This window comes from Thermobia domestica, chromosome 11 (assembly GCF_964235325.1).
Source record: "Thermobia domestica chromosome 11, izTheDome1.hap1.1, whole genome shotgun sequence".
Taxonomy (NCBI): Eukaryota; Metazoa; Arthropoda; class Insecta; order Zygentoma; family Lepismatidae; genus Thermobia; species Thermobia domestica.
In genome coordinates, this window is record NC_137464.1 from 100,795,872 (window position 1) to 100,816,308 (window position 20,437).

Consider the following 20,437-nt stretch of genomic DNA (forward strand, 5'->3'; position numbering starts at 1 on the left):
CGACAAATACCGATCACTGTTAGTTAGGGTATGACTATTCACTAATCTAAAGGCAAAACGTTGCCAAAAGTTGTCATTAGTTCGGTGAGAAAAAGATGCCTCTTGTCATATCATATATTGTTCTGCCTAAGGCCTTATTCTAACCAATGTTCCTTTTTTAAATGATCTCATTCGGGCACTCCAAAATGTTCAAATTTCGGAAGTAGTTCTGATACATTTACAAATACTGTTGGTGACTTGAATAGTTCCATATCCAGACTCGTGGCATCAGAAATTAAATCTTCAGACTCTGAGCGTAATAAAAGGAAGTATGACTCCAGTTTCACATCAACTATATTTTGTAATTCGGAATATCAATCACATTTCCACCTCGAAAAACTGCCCGCGCAACTAAATTGTAATAGGCTATATCAACTTGATCATGAGTTCAAGTTCGTCAACGAAGAGATGACGGCAGTGTTGCGTGACTAGATTCTACAACAGCAGTATACTCAATTTGAAAATTCTTTCGGACTCAATTTCAAAGTCAAGATCACTTTACAAGGGGAAACCATTGTGAATGATTTTCGTGATTTCCTGAGGAATTGTTATCGAAAGAGAAATAGAGCAATGTAGGTCTGTGTTTAAGCTCATTTTCGATAACCGTAACACACCTAAGTTGCAATCATAACTGTGGTGTTTTTATTATGTTGTTCTGTAAAATAATATCTTAAAACCTGCTTATTTACAAAAGTGCTGTCTTGGTTGAAGATATCCCTGAACTTCGTACTTTGTTAGCATACTAAATATGATATCTACAATTTTTATCACGCAGATGCTGTTAAATGAAAAATGACTTTCTATATAACTTGTGGAAATCTATAATACGTTGATGCAACAAAGTTCTTTTTTTATTTCGTTGCCTAATTGTTTCAAATTTTTTTTACTGGTTATATAAAGTTCGTAAATATTTTTTTCATTTCAACGTTTCGCGATTATGAATTTTAAGCTAAATTAGTCTGATGACTACGGCAAGTGAATGATAATGGAAAAATTGATGGAATGAAAATGTGGAAGGAAATGGAAGTACCCTCAGAAAACTCACGGACACGATGTTGTCCACCATAAACTTACTTGGGCGGTGATTGAACTAGGGACCCCATGTATTAGAGGTAAGTGCTTTATTGCCGAACCATTGTAATTCCCTGTGAAGTTTGTGTTCCACTTCCCTGTTATGGTCACAAACTATATAATTTAAAAAAAAAAAAAAGAGTTATTAGCTTACTGCGAGGACTTGCGTTATGAAAATGCAGACGAAACTCAGCCGACGGAACGTGTCACAGTCACGTGTTCCTCGATCCTAGTTAATTTGTAAATAAGAAATTGAATAAATTGATGTGTATAGTTGTGTTCGATACTAAGTTGTCAAAATGGTGATCTCGCATTCAAATTACAACGCGTAATTGAAAAGGCAGCAATCTTATTACTAGAAATCGTCAGACCAAATACAAGTTATTGTGAAATGTATAATCAGTATAAAATTATTTTATTTTTTGAAAATGCTCGAGTGAAGTGTATATAAGTGGTTGTGTGAACTAATAAAAAAGTATGAATATAGAAGATAAACATAACGCTTAAGAAAAAAAAACTTGTGTCAGCAACTCCTTCAACAACTCATTATTCAAATAAACTTAATTAGGAAATATTGACACTTTGGATAATGTTTGTACTTATGTTGATCTGTCTTGCAAACTTTAAAGTGCATCATTACAAAGCTCAAGTCCAGAGACGATAAAATTGGCTATACTTTTCATCTTCTTAGACTGTAAAATAAACTTTGGTAGATGGTAGGTAAGATAAATGTATTGAAATAGTGATTACATTGAAATATATTATAATATGTTTGCCGATTCAATTGTCGAAAATTGGCCTGTGACATGACGATACTAGCTATTATTGGAGAATGGGGCAAGGTGACTCAGCGTCAGAGCACTCATCCCTGGTGCGAAGGGATACTGGTTCGATATCAGACCATGTGAGTTTGTGATAGACAATATCGTGTTCGTAGATCCTCTTATTTCTTCCAAGAACCTCATTCTAACAATTTCTTCATAATCTTCAGCTTCTGTCAATTACAAGTATTCGTCTCGTTTAGAAACGAAATGGAATGAAATCATTAAGTTTTACGTCTCACGGTTATGCCGGCTAGGCTAAAGGAGGCAGTAATGATGAGAAATGAATGAAATGGTGGAATGAAGAAAGTGGGAGGAAATGGGAGAACCCCGAGAAAGCCTACGCACATGATTTTGTTTGCCACAAAGCTCAGTTGGTCGTCTCCTTTTGTCTACAGGGTGTAATTACTACTGAAAGATTTCACTGACTACTGAAACACGTAAAACTGAAAGATTTCATTTTTCATTTACAATCGACATGTTTAAAACAAATTTCTGAATTCTTCAGTTTATAAAAGTAAAAAAAAAAAAAAATCGTTTTACACTTCTTTATTAATCGAAATTTTTGTGATGAACAAATACAATTTGAGCCCGTTGAAGATAAACCTGAAACAACACGTTTCTTGGTGCCAATTAACCATGTTATACAAGGCATTTAGTACTGCATTTTGATTTCGTATCATAAACCGTTTTTAAATAAATTTGGCTTGAATAAACTGTTCTACTTTCGTATAGAATAGTTTCTCATCTTCAGCTAGAGATATTTTACGTCTGCACAGTGTATTCCGTATTGGGAACAGAGAATATATATAGAATTTTTCAAAAATACAACTATGTGCAATATTGACATAGAAATTATTCTTCATGTTCCCAGAGATTAAAAAGATTAGACACACATTTTGTTTTTTTTTAATATGAAGTCTATAATGTATATTAAACATTTGTGACGAGCATCAAGTGAGAGATGTTTGCTGAAATGCCAACAAAACTCTCGTATATCTTCCGGTCTTCAACTCTGGAGTTCGTGCCAGGAATATTAAAAAACAATTCAACTCACTTGAGAGTTATGGTAATACAATAATATATACATGTGCTGTACATGATATGACGAGTATTTGCATTGTGGAAAACTTGCCTTTCTTATGTTAAGGATCTGCAGTTAAATAATATTAATTTGAAAGTTATAATTTGATATTATGATTTATGCTGACACATATTGATTACACGTATATATATATATATATATATATATATATATATATATATATATATATATATATATATATATATATATATATATATATATATATATATATATATATATATATTACCTTATAATCCATTCGCAATTAATTGAGATAAATGTACATTCAGCAATAAACAAAGTCAAGGATTATAGATCACAAAATATTAATACTTTTCTGGTATTTGAAAATCGTTATTTGTTGAGATTTTGAACTTATTGTTTTTACAATAAACCAATTGAATGATAAACGGTACTTTCTTTAACATTTTAATTTTTATAAATAAATTATAATACGAAAACACAATATTAGTATTAAATTGACGATGTAAATTTGTACTTTACATTTAATTTTGTATACATATTTTTAAATAATAATAATAATAATAATAATATGTCCAGTACGACGTTACCTATTTATGTATAAGCTAAACAAGCTATATCTTAGGACCGCACTCGCTTGAGGGTCCAAAAAAAATTAAAGAAAAAATTAATTGTAATGTAATTTCCAAATGAAAAGAAAAAGCAAGTAATATAAAATGCACATACAACAACGGTGTTTTGTATTCTTATGTATAAATACAAGGTTTTTATGAAGAAGTACTAGGACTCTATTTCTCAGCCCCACTTGTAATGAGGTCCCCTGTTATCCACCTCGTTAACAGTGGATCCCCCGCTCTTCAGCCCTGCTTGTAATGGACCCTTGTTTCCATTTAGACATCCATTAGGTCCATAAATTAGCATATAGAATATATTCAAACCTAAAAAACGGTGACATTTTGTTGCTGAAAAAGAAAACTTGACGTATAAAGGGCCCCTTTCAACAGCTTAAGGCCTCATCAAACTTAAATCCGACATTGAATATGTTCGTGAATCTGAACTATAACAACTAGCTGTTCCCCTCAAGCTATCGGCTCGTCAGCAAATTGACTTCACGCTAGCGATATCTCTTGGCGTCATATAGGGGGCAATACAGTTAGCGATAGCAATACTGACTGTAAACTATTAGAAGCGTGACTGACAGACTGAAGCATCTTACTTTTTATAATAAGGATTGTCGTATTGAAATAGTACTAAGAAGGTTAATTAATTGCAATATCAGACAAAGAACTCAATTATGGAATAATTTAATATAATTATGAAAGTCTTAAACCAATGGAATTAATAGGATTTTGAGTAGTATTTGATTAAATAATAAAGGGTAACACAAAAAACGGGAATATTTTTTAACAATCCAATAAAACCAAGAGTGATGGAAGAAAAAACAACATTTTATTCATAGTAATAGAAACTTTAAAATTTTCCATTTTAGAAACATTTATGAAATTGATCATTTCCTTAAAATAACTTCTCTAGATACCTTCCTCGTCAGTCTCAAAATGAGCCATGGGCTCCGTAAGACAGACTCGCGTACATTAATGTTCTGTGGAGTACGAGTTCTTCTTGGTCGTCCTGTTGGTTTCTTCTTTAGGACAGATCCAGACTCTTCAAAGTTATTAATCCAACTTTTTATTGGGTGTTTTGATGGAACAGCACCATGACGTCCTAAGTTGTAAAAACGTCGGAACTCCCTCTGCGCAGCTTCCAAACTATCATTATTTTTATAAAACATTTTTATGGCTAACACACGCTGTTGTTCGTTCCACTGAGCCATTGTTACTAAAATGGCAAAGTGTTTACTTGCTCAAGGTCACTGTCCAGGAGTGCTGCCACCTGCTCACGGCTGCCAATACGCATTTCAAAAATTTATGTTATTCTTTGTCACCCTGTATAAAAAATGCAATAGTTATTACTTTCGTAGGTAATTGTGATCCTAAGACTAACTTAATCATCCGATTATTCTTTGTAATATAAATTTAGTTAAAGATATATTTACCAGAATACTGATTATTAAAACATCTTAGAATTGTTATCATATTAGGGACAAGCAAAGACCAACCAATGTTGATTGTAATGTATGTGCATAACCGACACACTAATGTAGAGTAACTTAATTTACTATACAAATACGTACTTAACGCATTTACATCTGAAGCAACATTTATTATTTTACTTTCTTGGCTCATTTCAGTTGACCCCTGACATCCCATTGTTCTTGTAATTTAATTTGTTATTGTTACGGCTTTTCATTATTAAAATTATTATGCTTTCGTTAATATTGCTAATGATTGTTACGAATCTGATGACCATAGAATTCGGATACAGTTTTGAAGCTATCCAATGGAGGTTCTTGAGGTAAGTCACATGTGTAAAATTAAAATGTCATTGCTACAAATTAAGAGAAGATAGTTAATCCATTGTACTAATCTTTAATAATACGTTCGTAATAATAATAGTAATAATAATAATAATAATAATAATAATAATAATAATAATAATAATAATCCCCCTTTCTCTCTCTCTCTCTGTGTATGTGTGTCTGAGTGAGTGATCTACAGCCAACATCTCTTCTGCACAGATAGATCTTCACCAGAACTAATTGCCTATGAAGTCGTTTTTCGAATTCCAGCTCAGGGGAGGGGACAGTTGCGAGTCAAAATATATGCATAAAGGGAGACTATAGATACCCGGAATGCCAGATATTAGTGTCAAATCCATATTTTTCGGGATAGCTAAAATGAAAAGTAACATTTCCGACGTCGTTCAAGTCCAATTCCAGCCTCCATCGTCATGGGAGTTGAGGGGTGGTGGTGAAAAATAACGTATCCAAAATATCCAATATTAGTGTCAAATTCATAGTTTTTGAAGTCTCTGAGATGAATAGCAATACTACCAATGCAATACTACCAAATCCAACTTTAGGCCCCATCGTAAGGTGTTGTGGGACATGAACAGAGTCCAAAATGACCGATATTAATGTCGACTCAACGCTTTTCGAGATCACTAAGCTTATTGTTGACATTCACGATGAAATTTCATCTCAGGTTTAGGCAAGAAGGGACTTGGCAGCCGGTTCGATGGCTTTTGTTTCCCATGGTGTCGTTTACCATAACTCGATTACGGTGTTGTCACGATTTTGCCATAGTATTCCAGTTTTATCAGATCTCATTATCATGAAGATTCACACACACCTGATGTAAAAGGTAAGAATTACAAGGCATCTCTATTTTTGATTCGTTTTGAATAAGTAGAAGTGTTCTTGCCTTTGGCCGAGAGAGGTTTTATTAGTCTTGTTGCTGAAAAAGAACATTAAGCTCAAACATATGGGACACAAGACATCACAAGAGCTTCATAAATTGATATAATTGCATTTTCTCTTTTAACACAGTTTTTAATATTACGTCTTGTTATATAATTTTGTATTTTTCTGTTATGGTATGGGGCTAAATAACTGGGTTTTATATACTTAAGAAAAATATAAAGAAATATTTCAGTTTTACATGCCACGCATATGCAGTGTAGACTAAAGGAAACGATGATGATGAGAATGAATGAAAAATGCTGGAATGAAGAAAATGGAAGAACCGTGAGAAAACTCACGCATATGGTGTTTGTCTACCCCTGTTGACTCGAGCTGGGATCGAACTGGAGAATCCACGGACCTGGAGACTCCACGGACCTGCCACTAAGCCACTGTGATCCCTATACAGTTACAAATTGAGCAGTCCCAAGAGTAAGAAAAGTTACCAAATGCGAATTGTAACACAAGTATATAAGTTAACTTATGAAGCTCAAAGGTGATCTTCATACTTCTGCTAACTTTAACTCGTTTCTAATATCCGCAGCAACCTGTCAGTAGAGATAACACACAAGAAGTAGAATGTATGTGCCTAAAAGCATGAAATAAAGAAATAATTATGACATCACATTATATTTTATTCATACTCCTAATTGGCTGCTATTAGAACTTTGTTCTCTGCATTCTGTACAAACTGCACGCCGTATATTATGAAAAATGTAAATCCGAAATAAAATGTTATTAATTATTGAAATTTGTGTACAAAGCTCAAACTTCTGAGACATTTTCTCAGGTCACTATGTGCTCTCAAATGATGAAATATTGACTGTTTCCTATCGTCAAATCTTCTTTCTTACACTTCCTTTCCTTACCTTTACTTTTCCTTTCTCCTTACTTTTACTTTTCCTGCATTTCCATTCTTCTGAAAATATGATAAATATGGTATATTCCTTCAGTAAATATAGTACTGTAAGCTAAATATTTTTGTGAAACACTATACCTTCTATTCTTGACCTGATGATGTTATTAATCACCTGGAGGAAGTTCATTTTAGAGGCAAGTTCATGCTCTATTGATAACAGTGCTAGATGATTTAGTTCCTATTTTCCCAAAGAACTAATGCTAATGCTACTAGTGAAAAGTGCCCAAACTTGGCTAAGTGTCTAAGTGTGTTTTTTATACTAATTTGAGAACGTTGAATCGAATAAAAGTATTTCTGAACATTATCTGTCCATAGGGTCACGAGAAAAATAATCTGAAGCTTGGGCTCTTTGAAGCACTGCTTATGCCAATGGCAAAAGTGTCTTCGTTTGTGTTCTAAATACAATGGAACTATTTTGAAACATATTTGTACATGTCATCACAAGGAAAATGACCTTAAAATTTAGCTCTTTGATCTCAGATGGTTTCTAAACTAATGATAATTTACTAAACTCTCTCTCTCTCATGTGAAACAGCCACTAGCATGGTAATGAAAATTCTGAGTGCAACGCAAAGTTCACGAAACACAAATGAACTTCAATTTATAAATTTCATTAAGAAGAAGAAGAAATGAAAGCCCTTTATTTTCTGTGACTTGGTCAGATTCGAGAAAATAGTTGCACATATACTGACTTTTGTTTCTCTTTTGAAAGATTAGTATTCAAATCATCAGAATAGGTTGTAATTGAAGCGGTTAGAGGATAATGAGGTATGTAACAAATTGTAAATTTTTGGAAAATTGACTTTCAAAATTATGTCTGTTAACACACACCCTTCATCGTCTCCAAATCTCTTCATTGGGACGAGGACTCACTAAACAATGTGTTACGTAGCTTGATTAACATATAACAAGTGCATGAACCGCTAGAATTCTATGTTTCGAAAAATGTAATAACACCTTTATCCTTTAAGCGCTTCAATTCATTCCATGATTGATCACTATCAAGCAAAGTGTTTATTTTGAGAATGGCTTCAAAAGTTGTACAAACATATCTCATTTTAACACACTGAGAATCTGAGATACGATCTTGTGTGTTTCGAGACATAAGTTTTTTTTGAATACATTAGTTTTTTTTTTAAGCTCTGTTTAAGTATTTAGACCAGGGATGTCAGTTTCGGAGGATAAATTGCTCCTGAGTTTGAGAAACATTATATTATTATACTAAAAACGTGAAACTCTTATGTCAGTAGACTATCTTGCTCCCCTTTCCCCCATTGCAAAATCTGAAATGACGCTACTGATTCAGACCTTGTATCTCTTATATTCTTACCTATAGTAATCTTCTGGGCTTTAATGTCATCCATTTCAATTTCAAATAAATTACCTTTCGACTGTAGGACTGAAATTCTCATATTTATATAGTCTAAAATTTCCATTCAAACATCCAAGAGATGCTTAAACTTGGGGAAATATAATCTGCCCGTTTACTTCTGCTATCTCATCACGGCACAAGCTCTATTGGATTTGTGTATTTCGTTGCTTCCGGTAGTTTTTTTGCTTAGGTTTCATCGTCTCAATTGGTGCACATCCCATCTTTTATCAGAAAGGTTATGAAGATGCTCACCACGTACTTTAATAATATTTATTATATAATAATCTCTGTGGTCTTGAAAATAACCAAGTAGCAATACGAAATTCACTAAATTCTTATATTATCAATGGACTACACTTCATTCTTGTCAAATGCGATTAAAAGATCGTTAAATTCATACATTTAAATATATATTTTTTAAAAAATTTAATATCGAGCAGTTATGAAAAAATTAAAAGAAAAAATAATTTTATCCGACACTCTCTCGAAGATCTGAGTCCCCGACATTTGTCGGGATTGCCACCTCTCTTATAGGTGGTCCTGATGATATATCTAGACTCAACGTTGGCTACACATTCAGACACACAATTTCTACATAATATACATTTTGAAAGGCATTTAACACATAAAATACCGTTAGGTTCCTAAACACACAAGTGATTACTTCGAGTGCCTGAACTCAACTTGAATAAATTTAACTGTGGCGTTAACAGCCTATAGCGCAGTAATCCAGTAACCTGCTTGGGATCATTTGTATGTATTCTGTTTATAAATATGTATAATGGATTTGATTGTTATAATGTACTCATCTGGCAACCCTTAACTTATGAGTCGATTTTGTATAAATCTTCACGATTGTGAGATTATGTGATAAGATAAAGATAAATGAGCTAGGACAATACCGTGGTAAACAACACCAAAATCGAGGCGTGGCAAACAACAGATAGTGGCTGGTTCGGTTGGAGTTGCTTTTCGGTATTTATTTATTACTCATATTGAGAAGGGCAACGCCAAACACGTTTCTCTTCGTTATTTGTATATTTTATTGTTATCAATAGGGGCAAGGCCGAAGGCATTGCTTTTCCTTAATTATTTATTTATTCCACTAATTTCTTTATCTTCTCAATAATGATATATTGCATGAACCTTATCCTCTCCGTGCGAAGAACGGGCAGGTCCTATTTCAGCTAGTTGTTCTATACAAGGATTAGTACATTACAAGTTTTCTTCTTTAGTTTGAAGTGATAGAAGTTTAACTTTTACAAATGTAAATTTTTCGAAGAGTCGTGACTGGAAATTACGTAATAATCAGACTAAGTTTCTTGACCTATATCCAATACTATATACTTTATAATTAAACGTTTTAATGCCTTTTCATGAATAACTAGTTTTCAAAATTTCTTTAAATAGTCTAATAGTAAGGCTAATAGGCTGTGCATTAGGATGTAATTTGTCCTACTGTTTAGAATAAGATGCATTTGTATCTACATGTTTAATATCAGGAGTAAATAATAACAGAATACTCTATATTTACCTTTCGTATGTCTCTTAGTAGCTTGATGTCGGAAAATGCATGTCTCTACCAAATGCAAAAATCATAAATGGTCTAAATTATATCACTTATATTATGATTGTAACTCTTTTTATCTCTTTGAAGAAGAATATCTTACTAACAGAGGCAACGTAGTAATGACATACGAAAAATTGACAAGCAACAAATTCCACTTCACGAAAGAGCAAAAACACCATCACGTGTAAAAGAAAATAAGCAGTCACTTTGGAAAATAATACGTACTCAAGATTATAATATACAATTCAGTGTTAGCTGAAACTGTAGATGCACAATATTACTAAATGAAATTATATCACATTTCTTTATCCCTACTTCTTAATTGAGAATCTTATATGTATAATCTACACGTATATTATACAATATCTTTATTGTACGTCTTATCGATGCAGCTACGCATTTTAGAATACTACTGATAGACTATAAAATGCATATCATCAACCTCAAATCGAATAAACTGCATTAATCATAACTAGTTCTCAATAATTATAACCACTAGGGAGCTGTTCCCCAGTTCACTTTATTTACAAAAATCGAATATTTTACTGACATCTTAAATTTGCTTAGTATTTCAAATTTCTCCATTTCACAACTAAATTACATGCAAACAAACAACTTAATTCCCTTATTTTTCTATAACTAGTCTATGACATTAAAGAATCAAATAAATTTATGTCATTACATACTAAACTTGACAACAAATATTTCCATCTTCTTTAAGTGTCTATTACTTGCCGATTAGTACAGGTTACTGTAAGCCAATATCTAATCTACAACCGTAATCTATCTATCTATCTATCTATCTATCTATCTATCTATCTATCTATCTATCTATCTATCTATATCTATATCTATATATATATATATATATATATATATATATATACTAGCAGCGTTCACCCCGCTTCGCTGGGGTCACCCCGGAACGCAATAAACCTTGTTAATTAGATAATTTTTACTTTTTCGCTTTCAAGTGATATGATAAAAAACATAGTAAATTGCAGTAAATGTTAACATTATATCGCCTGTCATTTATGTTAACCCGCCGAGTGACACGGTCATGCGGGTTGCATATAAATACGTTTATTTTTACCTATGATGAACTAACAAAGGATTTGTACGTTATGGACACTTGAATGGTCAATTATCTCAAGACACTGGTAATTGAAAATTAAAGTGATATGATAAAAACCATCTAGGGTCCAAATCCTAATAACCCCCCAAAAATGAAAGAAATTGGTTCAGCCGTATTAGCGTGATGAGGGAACAAAGGATTTGTACGTTCTCTTTTATATATATATATATATATATATATATATATATATATATATATATATATATATATATATATATATTCCAGCACTTACATATGTATTATTCAAGAACAATATATTTTTCTACTTTCCCATGCATTTTAGATATAATAGCTTCGTCAATTTCACCTTTTATTCAAGTTACTTTTGTACACAATATAGAGCTATACTGGACTTCCTATTGTTTTTCAATAACATTATTATTATTGAGCATATTTACTAATATTTCATTGTATCTTCTGCATCTATTAAGATTCTGCACAAGATAGTTAAAGTGGAATTATAGAATTAAATACAAGAAAGAATAACAAGCATATGATGTCGGCTGTACTTATATTTTCTGATAAAAATAATAAGATATTATCTTGGCGTATCATCCTTTATAAGTAAGCGACAAGAGCGTGTGAGCTGTACCTGATATGCCGTTCTTGTGTAGAACGAAGATAAATGTTCGCAAGAGGGGAAAGCAATATATTTTTCACCTGACTACCAACGTATCCCCGTGGCACCCGCATGGGCTTTTCTCTCACAGCAAGATAAAAGATAACAGATTTGAACTAGGATTTGTATATTGTCCTCCATCATCATCAAAGGTGAGATGGGGAGGATCAACGACATAATGGAATGCAACCTCCATTCACGACACTCGTTTGTTCAATCTGTGTTGATCAATCTATATTTAGTTGCCACTTTTACATCATCGTAGAATGGTTATTTTGATTGGTTCAGAATAATAATAATAATAATAATAATAATTTTTGTTTCTAAACTATGATATGATATGTAATAACCAGAAAACTTTTGAACTTTCGTAATATTTAGTATCTTCTTATATTTCAGTTATAAGAATTTGTACACAGTGAAATCAATCCAGTTTTTTTTATCAACGAACTTAAAAAGTTACTCAATTCTCTCTCTCTCTCTCTCTCTCTCTCTATATATATATATATATATATATATATATATATATATATGTGTGTGTGTGTGTGTGTGTCTGTCTGTTATTTGCGAAATTTTCAATTTTGAGCCCTCCATTTGATAGAGCATCAAAAACTATTTCAAAGAAGTGATGGAAGTTTCCGCGTCACTCTTACTGTTCCCGAGATATTGGCCAAAAATGTTCCAATTTCGGGAGATTTAAAGAGCCATATCTTGGGAACCGTAAGTCATAGAGAGATGATATTGGTGTTGATCAATACCAATATTGATTCAAAACAATACCAGTTATTGATTCAACAATTATTACGTCATTAGTTAATCAAATACATTTAATATACAATTTCATAAAATTTCGAAAAAAAATGATTTTTTTAAAGTTCGTTCTCACAATGCTCTGGGAGCATACTCGACTGTTTTTTTAGTTTTATAAAAATAACTTCATTTGATAGGGTCCCTGGTTAGATTCCCGGTGGGAGATCAAGGAATATATTAAGGCAGTTCAGATTCTAGGTTAAACTTGAGGTCCACTTCTCATATAGCCACATTGCTCATAGAGGATGCTAAACTTCAACGAATAAACAAACAAACAGAACGAAATTGAGATTTTGACATACAAATGAAGCTTATCTTTCCCAAACCCGCAAAATCTGTTCTAGGAAATTTTACAACAGAGCAGAACTATCAAATGCTATTGAAGATACGTAGTTAATTCCACAGTAAACAGGTGACATCAATCATATTTTGATAATGTATAATCGATATCTTATTTTTATCCCGCTTGTTTACAAGAGCCTAAAGAAAGATTTTATATTTGCTATAATGGGGTTTGGAATGTCAAGATGTATCAATCTTTTACATTTCAAAACTTAAATTTATCATTAAATCAAAACTTTATTTATTCTACTGTTTTACGTGGGCATAAAATAATAAAACTAATCAATTTATACATATAACAAACATGTACGATAATGAAAAGCAAAAAATGAGTAATGACATTTAAAAAAAAATGAAAGTACTAACTGTTTATTCTTCATATTACCCAACATGGTATCTCATTTTCCATGTGTCCATATGGAACTTTTTATTAAATGCCGTATCTATAATAGCATCAAGGAACGGAGAATTGGTATTACGCAGCCGATAAAGTGAATCTATATTTTTATATTTCAAGAACACAATAATTTAATATCACACAAGTGTTAATTGCCTAACTCGTATTCTACCCAAATTGTGCCCGGTTCAAGTTTGTTGTCCCAATTCTTAAAAGTTGTAAACAAAACAATATATTTCTTTCGCAATTTGAGTGAAAAACAGGAAGATGTGGCAAAGGAATATTTCTGGACCAATACTATGAAATAACTATGTGTATGTGTTATGTATAAACTCCTCACCCCGAACTTGAAACAACTGAAGGACAGAAAAAGGGATTATTAATAGAAAGTAAGTTGAGATCTTGCACTTCTAAATCCTATTGAGAGGTTTTATTTCATTATACTATAAAATGTCTAAGTGCACATGGTCGCCTTACCGCCAACTCTACGGACAGACTTCAGTTACCTGTTTCTAGTCCATAGTGAATTGGTACTACGTACTAGTGAGAACCAAAGAGGGACCTAAAGGGATACGTCGAAGTTTCGAGGGAAGATTTATCTGGACTATGTGAGATCAAAAGAGAATCCTTCTATTATGAAGGGAAAACTATATTATGCTGTTATTCTTGTAAAAGTAGCTCACTTAGGTAATAAATTATGATCATATTGTAGGTTAATCGCATTTTGCGATACAATTTTTCGTTTGCCACACAATTCTCTCTGTGTAAACGATATCTATATCTATAGGGCATATCTACATCTACATCTACATCTATATCTATATATCTATATCTATATCTATATCTATATCTATATCTATCTATCTATCTATATCTATATATATATATATATCTATCTATATCTATATCTATATCTATATCTATATCTATCTATCTATCTATCTATCTATCTATCTATCTATATATATATATATATATATATATATATATATATATATAAAGGATACAAGGGGTAGCTTACTCTTGAGGTTGTTTATGCGGACATTTTTTCAAAAGCTGTTCATGTTATTTTTTTCATATTTCATAAATAAATATTTCATTAACAGATCTACAATATTTCTCACTAAAACATTCCCGAAACATTGTAATATTGGGTGTGATTTTCCTTATTATAATTTTATTTATACTTCATAAATAAATATTTCAATAATAACTGCAGTATGACATGATTTGTTTTAAGAAATGGGAGCGAGAAAGTTTAGTACGATGGTCCGCACTTTTTTAAAATTACATTTCCTTTCCTGCTGATTCTAGATTGATATTTTTGGCGATTCGTTTCGAGTTTGCTCGGTCCCACATGTTATATTTTGTTGATTCCTTTTCTTTCAAGTCTGTATTCGTAAAATCTATTTTCTTTTTTTTTTTTTGGTCTTCCTCTGGCGCCTGCGCCACCATTTTCCCCATTCTCTTGCCTACACAATCCTCATTTCGTCTCATGATGTGACCATAACACTATCCTTCTTCCTGTACTTTCATGATAAACCTCAATTTTCTTAAACACTGTCTTTTATTCTTTGGTTTCTAATATTTTCCATCACGGTATTATCACACATTCATCTTAGCACTTTCATTTCAGTCGTATATATTACGCATTCAAGATAAGCTGATAGGAGATCAAAACAAGCTCTTTCCCCACTATCCTCACTCACGTAGTTTGACAAATGTGAATATTGGAGTTATTTCTATTATCAATCCCCGCACACGGAGATATAGAATGTATCTAAAGATATCTAAAGAACTAATTATAACTTTCATAACGGCAATACCTTAAGTATCCATCTTTTATTATTATTGATGAAGTGAGCGTTAGCGAAGTGTCTGTTCTTCGACTCGATTATCTTTTGTTCTATCGTCAGTTCCACGATAACTCACTTAAAACTTATCCGAGTTCGATGACATTTGGCATTTGCCTCCCTTCTACTTGCAGAAATAACTCTATTGTTTGAATTTTCAATACGTGGGTAAAAATGGTTTGAAAAAGGTGAAAATAGCAGAAACATACTAAAAGATTTTAAAAATAGCTAGTAAAACATAATTCTAAACTACGAATACCGATAATTTTGGCTTTGGCCAGTACTAATACCAGACATTTCTTTGGAATTGGAAAGTCTAATTTCCTATTATGTCAACCTTTCGTGCACATAGTACTTTTGAGTAACGACAAAAATATCCTCATTTTTTGTTTCTATCTTGACTTTCAGAAAAGTCCGTATCAATAAGACGACCTGCGGAACAGCCGAGAGCAAGGTGTCTGTTATTTGCCGGTGTAACCCATTCGATTCGTGATAAAGTCGATTTTCGCCCAGCCTCTGTATAAATGCGTAAGTTTTCGCCCAGCCTCTGTAAAAGAGTAGCTCTGGAAATCTGGGGGTAAAAGCACCTAAAGCATGATGCCTGTATGTAATTGGAGGCCGCAATGTCTAAGTGGTACAGTGATCACCTCTGGTGCATAGGGTCCTTAGTTTGATCCCAGCTCGCGCCAAGTGAGCTTTGTGGTAGAAAAACATCGTTTGTGTGGATTATCTTAGGATTCTCGTATTTCCCCGCACTTTCTTCATTTCACCATTTCATTCATTTTCATCTTCACTATCTCCTTTAACCTACACAGGATAACCGTGGGAGGTAAACTTAATTTCATTTTTCTATCTACGTGCCAAAATCGACTACAGATGTGGAACCTTATTTTCCCACCTTGAGTGCACCTCAATAGTATGTAACCAATGAGGACCACATATTTAATTTTATACAAAACAAAATAGTCATCTAATACATTTAAATGGAGAAAGGATCAAGTGCAATTAGCAAAGTTGTGAGAGAAAGTTTTTACGGTACCCTTGAGTACACCGAAAAGCTAAAGTTTTTTTTTTTTAAAAAAAAAGAAAATAATAAGAGTTGTTTACAATATCTGAACATCAACCTGTTAAGCTCTGAAAGGAGTTTCAGACAGATATTTTAAAGATGAAATAAAAAGTAGACTTGATTCCCTTGTACTCTGAGCCCGCAACATTATTCTTTTTACAATGATAGATCATTTTTTTTTTTTTACAATGCAACTTTATGTATGGCTCCTATTTTAATAATAATAATAATAATATAATGAGTACACAGAATTTCGCCAAAGGGGATTCAAACACTGAACTTCATTTTATTTTAGAAGATATGTGATATATCTGAATAATATAAAATGAAACTGTGATCTGCTTGCTCAAAGGCCACTTTAGTAAGACCTCTTCCGGAACACCTCCTTGTGTATGCGACTGGTGTTACATAGTACAGCAAATTTTTAAAGTTCTTATCCATTCATGAATGCTTGGTACAGTCAGCAACAAAAGTTCTTTCCGTTTGAAGAAATTATTTTCGTAAATAACTTCAGAATGAAAGGATAATTTGAGTAGTTTTCAGTAAATTAAGAATATAATTTTCTGTACGTTCCATCAAAACACATCAAACATACAAATATCTTACCACCGTAAATCTCAAAATAAATTTTAGCAAATGGAAAGGAACTTTTGTCGCTGACTGTATAAGTAAACGAATTACTATGTAAAATTAAATGTAAATTTAAGAAACCATTTTTCCTTGTGTTGTCTTAAATCATAAGATTGATACTATTAAAATCCCTGGATTTACGTCTCGTTGAAAACCATCTTTTGAGGTGTGACAGGCAATAGGTAATAAGTGTGATCACTTAGGTGTAGCAGCACTGTCTATATGTGTTTATTCTGAATGTTGCTCAAGAATCCTTACTTAGATATTCTGTGCTAACAGATAAATGTTTGATTGTTTTCCGATATTCAGCTTTTGTGTTTAAAATCCAACTTTGGTGTTGGATCGGCCGACTTAGGTGCTAGATCTGGTGGCAAACAACTAGTTGTAAACACAAAATCTAAGTAGGATCTTGAACGTATTGTGAAATGTGGTTAAGTTTGTTCGCAAATGTGACGGAATTTCAAGTTCTACAGCTTTCTAGGAAAACAAGTAAAGATTTAGTTATCCAGATTGAAGCCTGTTGATTGCTTTAGTAATCGATTCTTGTAGTAATTCGGCAGTAAATTAACAAATAGGATAACAATTTGGACTACAAACAACTTTATAACACTCCTCATCCTCTATAACGCAGAAAATGAGTAGATTGAGGTCACGCGTGCCATGTCACAAACTTCGTACATGCTCAGAAAACAACCTGGAGTGGAGCTAGTCAGTATACAATATGTCGTTCAACAGGATTGTGCAAAAGTCCATCATTGAGATGACACCATTTCAATTGGGACATTTTACACATACATTATTGCAGAATACATTAATAGAGCATTTGGAGTGAGCACATCGTCCGCTGTTCATTTGCGAAATTTCGTATGAAAGAAAATGATCCCCGCGGCCACTGATCAACAGCATATTGTGGATGTAAGGATTCTCGAAAAAGTGTTCGTGCAATTACAGACGACTTAACTATACACAAAGGGTAGGCAATCTTTTGAGGATGGAAGACTATTTTTTGTTTCAGAAATCACTGGTGATCTACTTATCTTATCACTAGCCTGCTATTCTCATGAGTTGCCAGTCAACACCTTCGCCACTTCTGAAATACACCGTATCACTAACACTCGGTGCCTACGTGCAATTAATAAGGTGAAAAATTCGACTTATGGGTGACCAGTGGCAGCGTAAGGGCGGGGCGAGCGGTGCCCCTGCCCCGGGCCCCACTTTGTGGGGGCCCCCGGACGGTAAGTAAAAATAATTACTAAAGAAACTTGTTAGCATGAGCCTTACAAGGGCCGTCAAGGTTTTTAATCCACACCTTTCCTAAAGGTAAACGCAATTAATTGTCAATCAATATAACACCAAATAATAGATGAAATAACAGAAGTATCTGCCGAATAAAACCAATCAGTGCCGGATTTCCGTATAAACTAAACGAGCTATAGCTTAGGGCTTCACTCTCTTGAGGACCCGCAAAGAATTTTAAAAAAAATTGAATGTAGATTTAAAATAAATAAAATAAAAATTTTATTTTCTTGGAGGCCCCAAAGAAATTTGAAGGAAAAGGCTGAATGTAGGTGAAAAAATAATAAACGTTTCACTTTCTTGGGGCCCCTAAAAAATTAAAGAAAAAGGCTGAGTAAAGGTGAAAAATAAATGAAATAAAAGTTTTACTCCCTTGGGGCCCCAAAGAAATTTAAAGGAGAAAACGTATGTGTAATACAATATCAATAAAATAAAAGTTTCTGTCTGTTCAACAACCTCAGAGAAATTTAAAGGAAAAAGCTGAGCATAAATTAAAATATAATAAAAGAAAAATCGAAGTATATTTTGCTGTTTTCATTCTAAGATCTTATGATGCAAGTAATGGGCCCCGTTTGCTAGCCTGCTTCTAAAATATCACTGTTTATATATTTATTTATTTATCAGTTCAAGGAAAAGTTACAAAGAAGTGATGAATGTACATAATGCTTTATTAGGGTACTAGCATTCTGTTGCTAACTAAAAGCTCTTTGATATAGACGCTATAGTCCTGATTCACTTGTTTTACTTCTGTCTTGTTTCTTTTGTCCTTCACAAGTCTAATTTTCAGCGAGGGAAATCCTTTTCCTTAGCTGGTTTCCCCTTCTTTGCTTTTGTTTTTTGGCGGATGAATTTACACTTCAGCCCACAAATTTAGAGTTAAGAAAATGTTCAATAGGAAAACAAATGTTCAAATATTAAAAAGAAAAAATAATTTGCATGAATTATATGTTATACTACTTCCTTCTATATTTAGATGAAAATAAAATAGAACTATTCTTTTATTTGGCTTTGTTCTACCCAAATGACCTGGATACCATAGAATTATTTCAGGATTGTAAGGATATAATCCGTTCACTAAGATGTGCTTAGAAAACTAAAGAACAACTTAACTTTTCCCCACAAGGCATACTGAAATATGTCTTCAATGGGGCTTGAAGCTTACAAAAGTTTGGCAACCGCTCTTCAGATTTTGATCACACTGCCCGTATCTGTCGCATCACGTGAAAGGTCTTCCAGCAAAATGAAGCTGATACAATCATACTTGCTCTTCAAAATGAATCAAGAAAGATTCACAAATCTGGCCATCCTTTCTATCGAAAATGAAATAGCATCTACTTTGGATTTTTATAATATAGTTGAAACTTTCACAGCTACCAAAGCATGAAAGGTAGCAGTCTGAATGCTGGTGGAATAGGCTAATAAGGTAGTGAAACTATCGTCGAAAGTAGTTTCATGTTTCAACTTAAGACAATAAAATTACAAAAGTGCCAAAAGAATAATAAAAAGCCGTCAAAATCTGTCAATTGACTGGTGATGGGTGGTAATGAAAAGTAGATTCTACCCGTAGTAGAATTCTGAGCTCACATATTTAATATATGATATATCCACAATTATTCAATATATATATATGTATATATATTACGTAACAAGCACACCATACTGAGTTTAAGTAATAGTTTGGGTTAGGATACACTATATGTAGTTGGCCAGATATAAGGCGTACAAGAAAATTTTTGATTGAAATATAAGAATCTTTTGATCCAAAAAAAAAAAAAAAAAAAAAAAAAAAAAAAAAAAAAAAAAAAAAAGCTGGAGAGCAACATTCTAGTGCTTAACTGTTCATTGATATTTTGTCTAAAGCAGTGGGACTAAATAGATCGTATATTATCACAAAAGATAAATGAAAAAGAAACACAAGAGAGAAATGTATTCTAGCCACTATTTACTAATAGTGCGGTAAAAAAAATAAAAAGTGTTTAAGTATCGTGCACGATCATTGGAGAGAAACCGAATGTTAAAGTGAATGGGGCTAATTGTAGGAGAAAAATCTAATCAAATAAAACCCATTTGGCG

General features: G+C 32.8%; 1 protein-coding gene and 2 long non-coding RNA genes across 3 annotated transcripts in view; 2 read left to right on the forward strand and 1 right to left on the reverse strand.

The window, feature by feature from the left end:
• Positions 1–20,437, forward strand: part of LOC145664330 (uncharacterized) — a 1,055,818-nt gene that overhangs the window by 111,408 nt on the left and 923,973 nt on the right. The window lies entirely within an intron of this gene.
• LOC145664328 (uncharacterized) overlaps positions 1–20,437 on the forward strand; it is a 353,881-nt gene that overhangs the window by 105,493 nt on the left and 227,951 nt on the right. The gene's annotated exons all lie outside the window — the stretch shown is intronic.
• The window catches only part of LOC145664337 (uncharacterized), a 62,336-nt gene continuing 46,386 nt past the window's right edge, over positions 4,488–20,437 (reverse strand). Inside the window, exon 5 of the long non-coding RNA XR_014127385.1 lies at positions 4,488–4,940. This is a non-coding gene — a long non-coding RNA (uncharacterized LOC145664337). The remainder of the gene's footprint in view (positions 4,941–20,437) is intronic.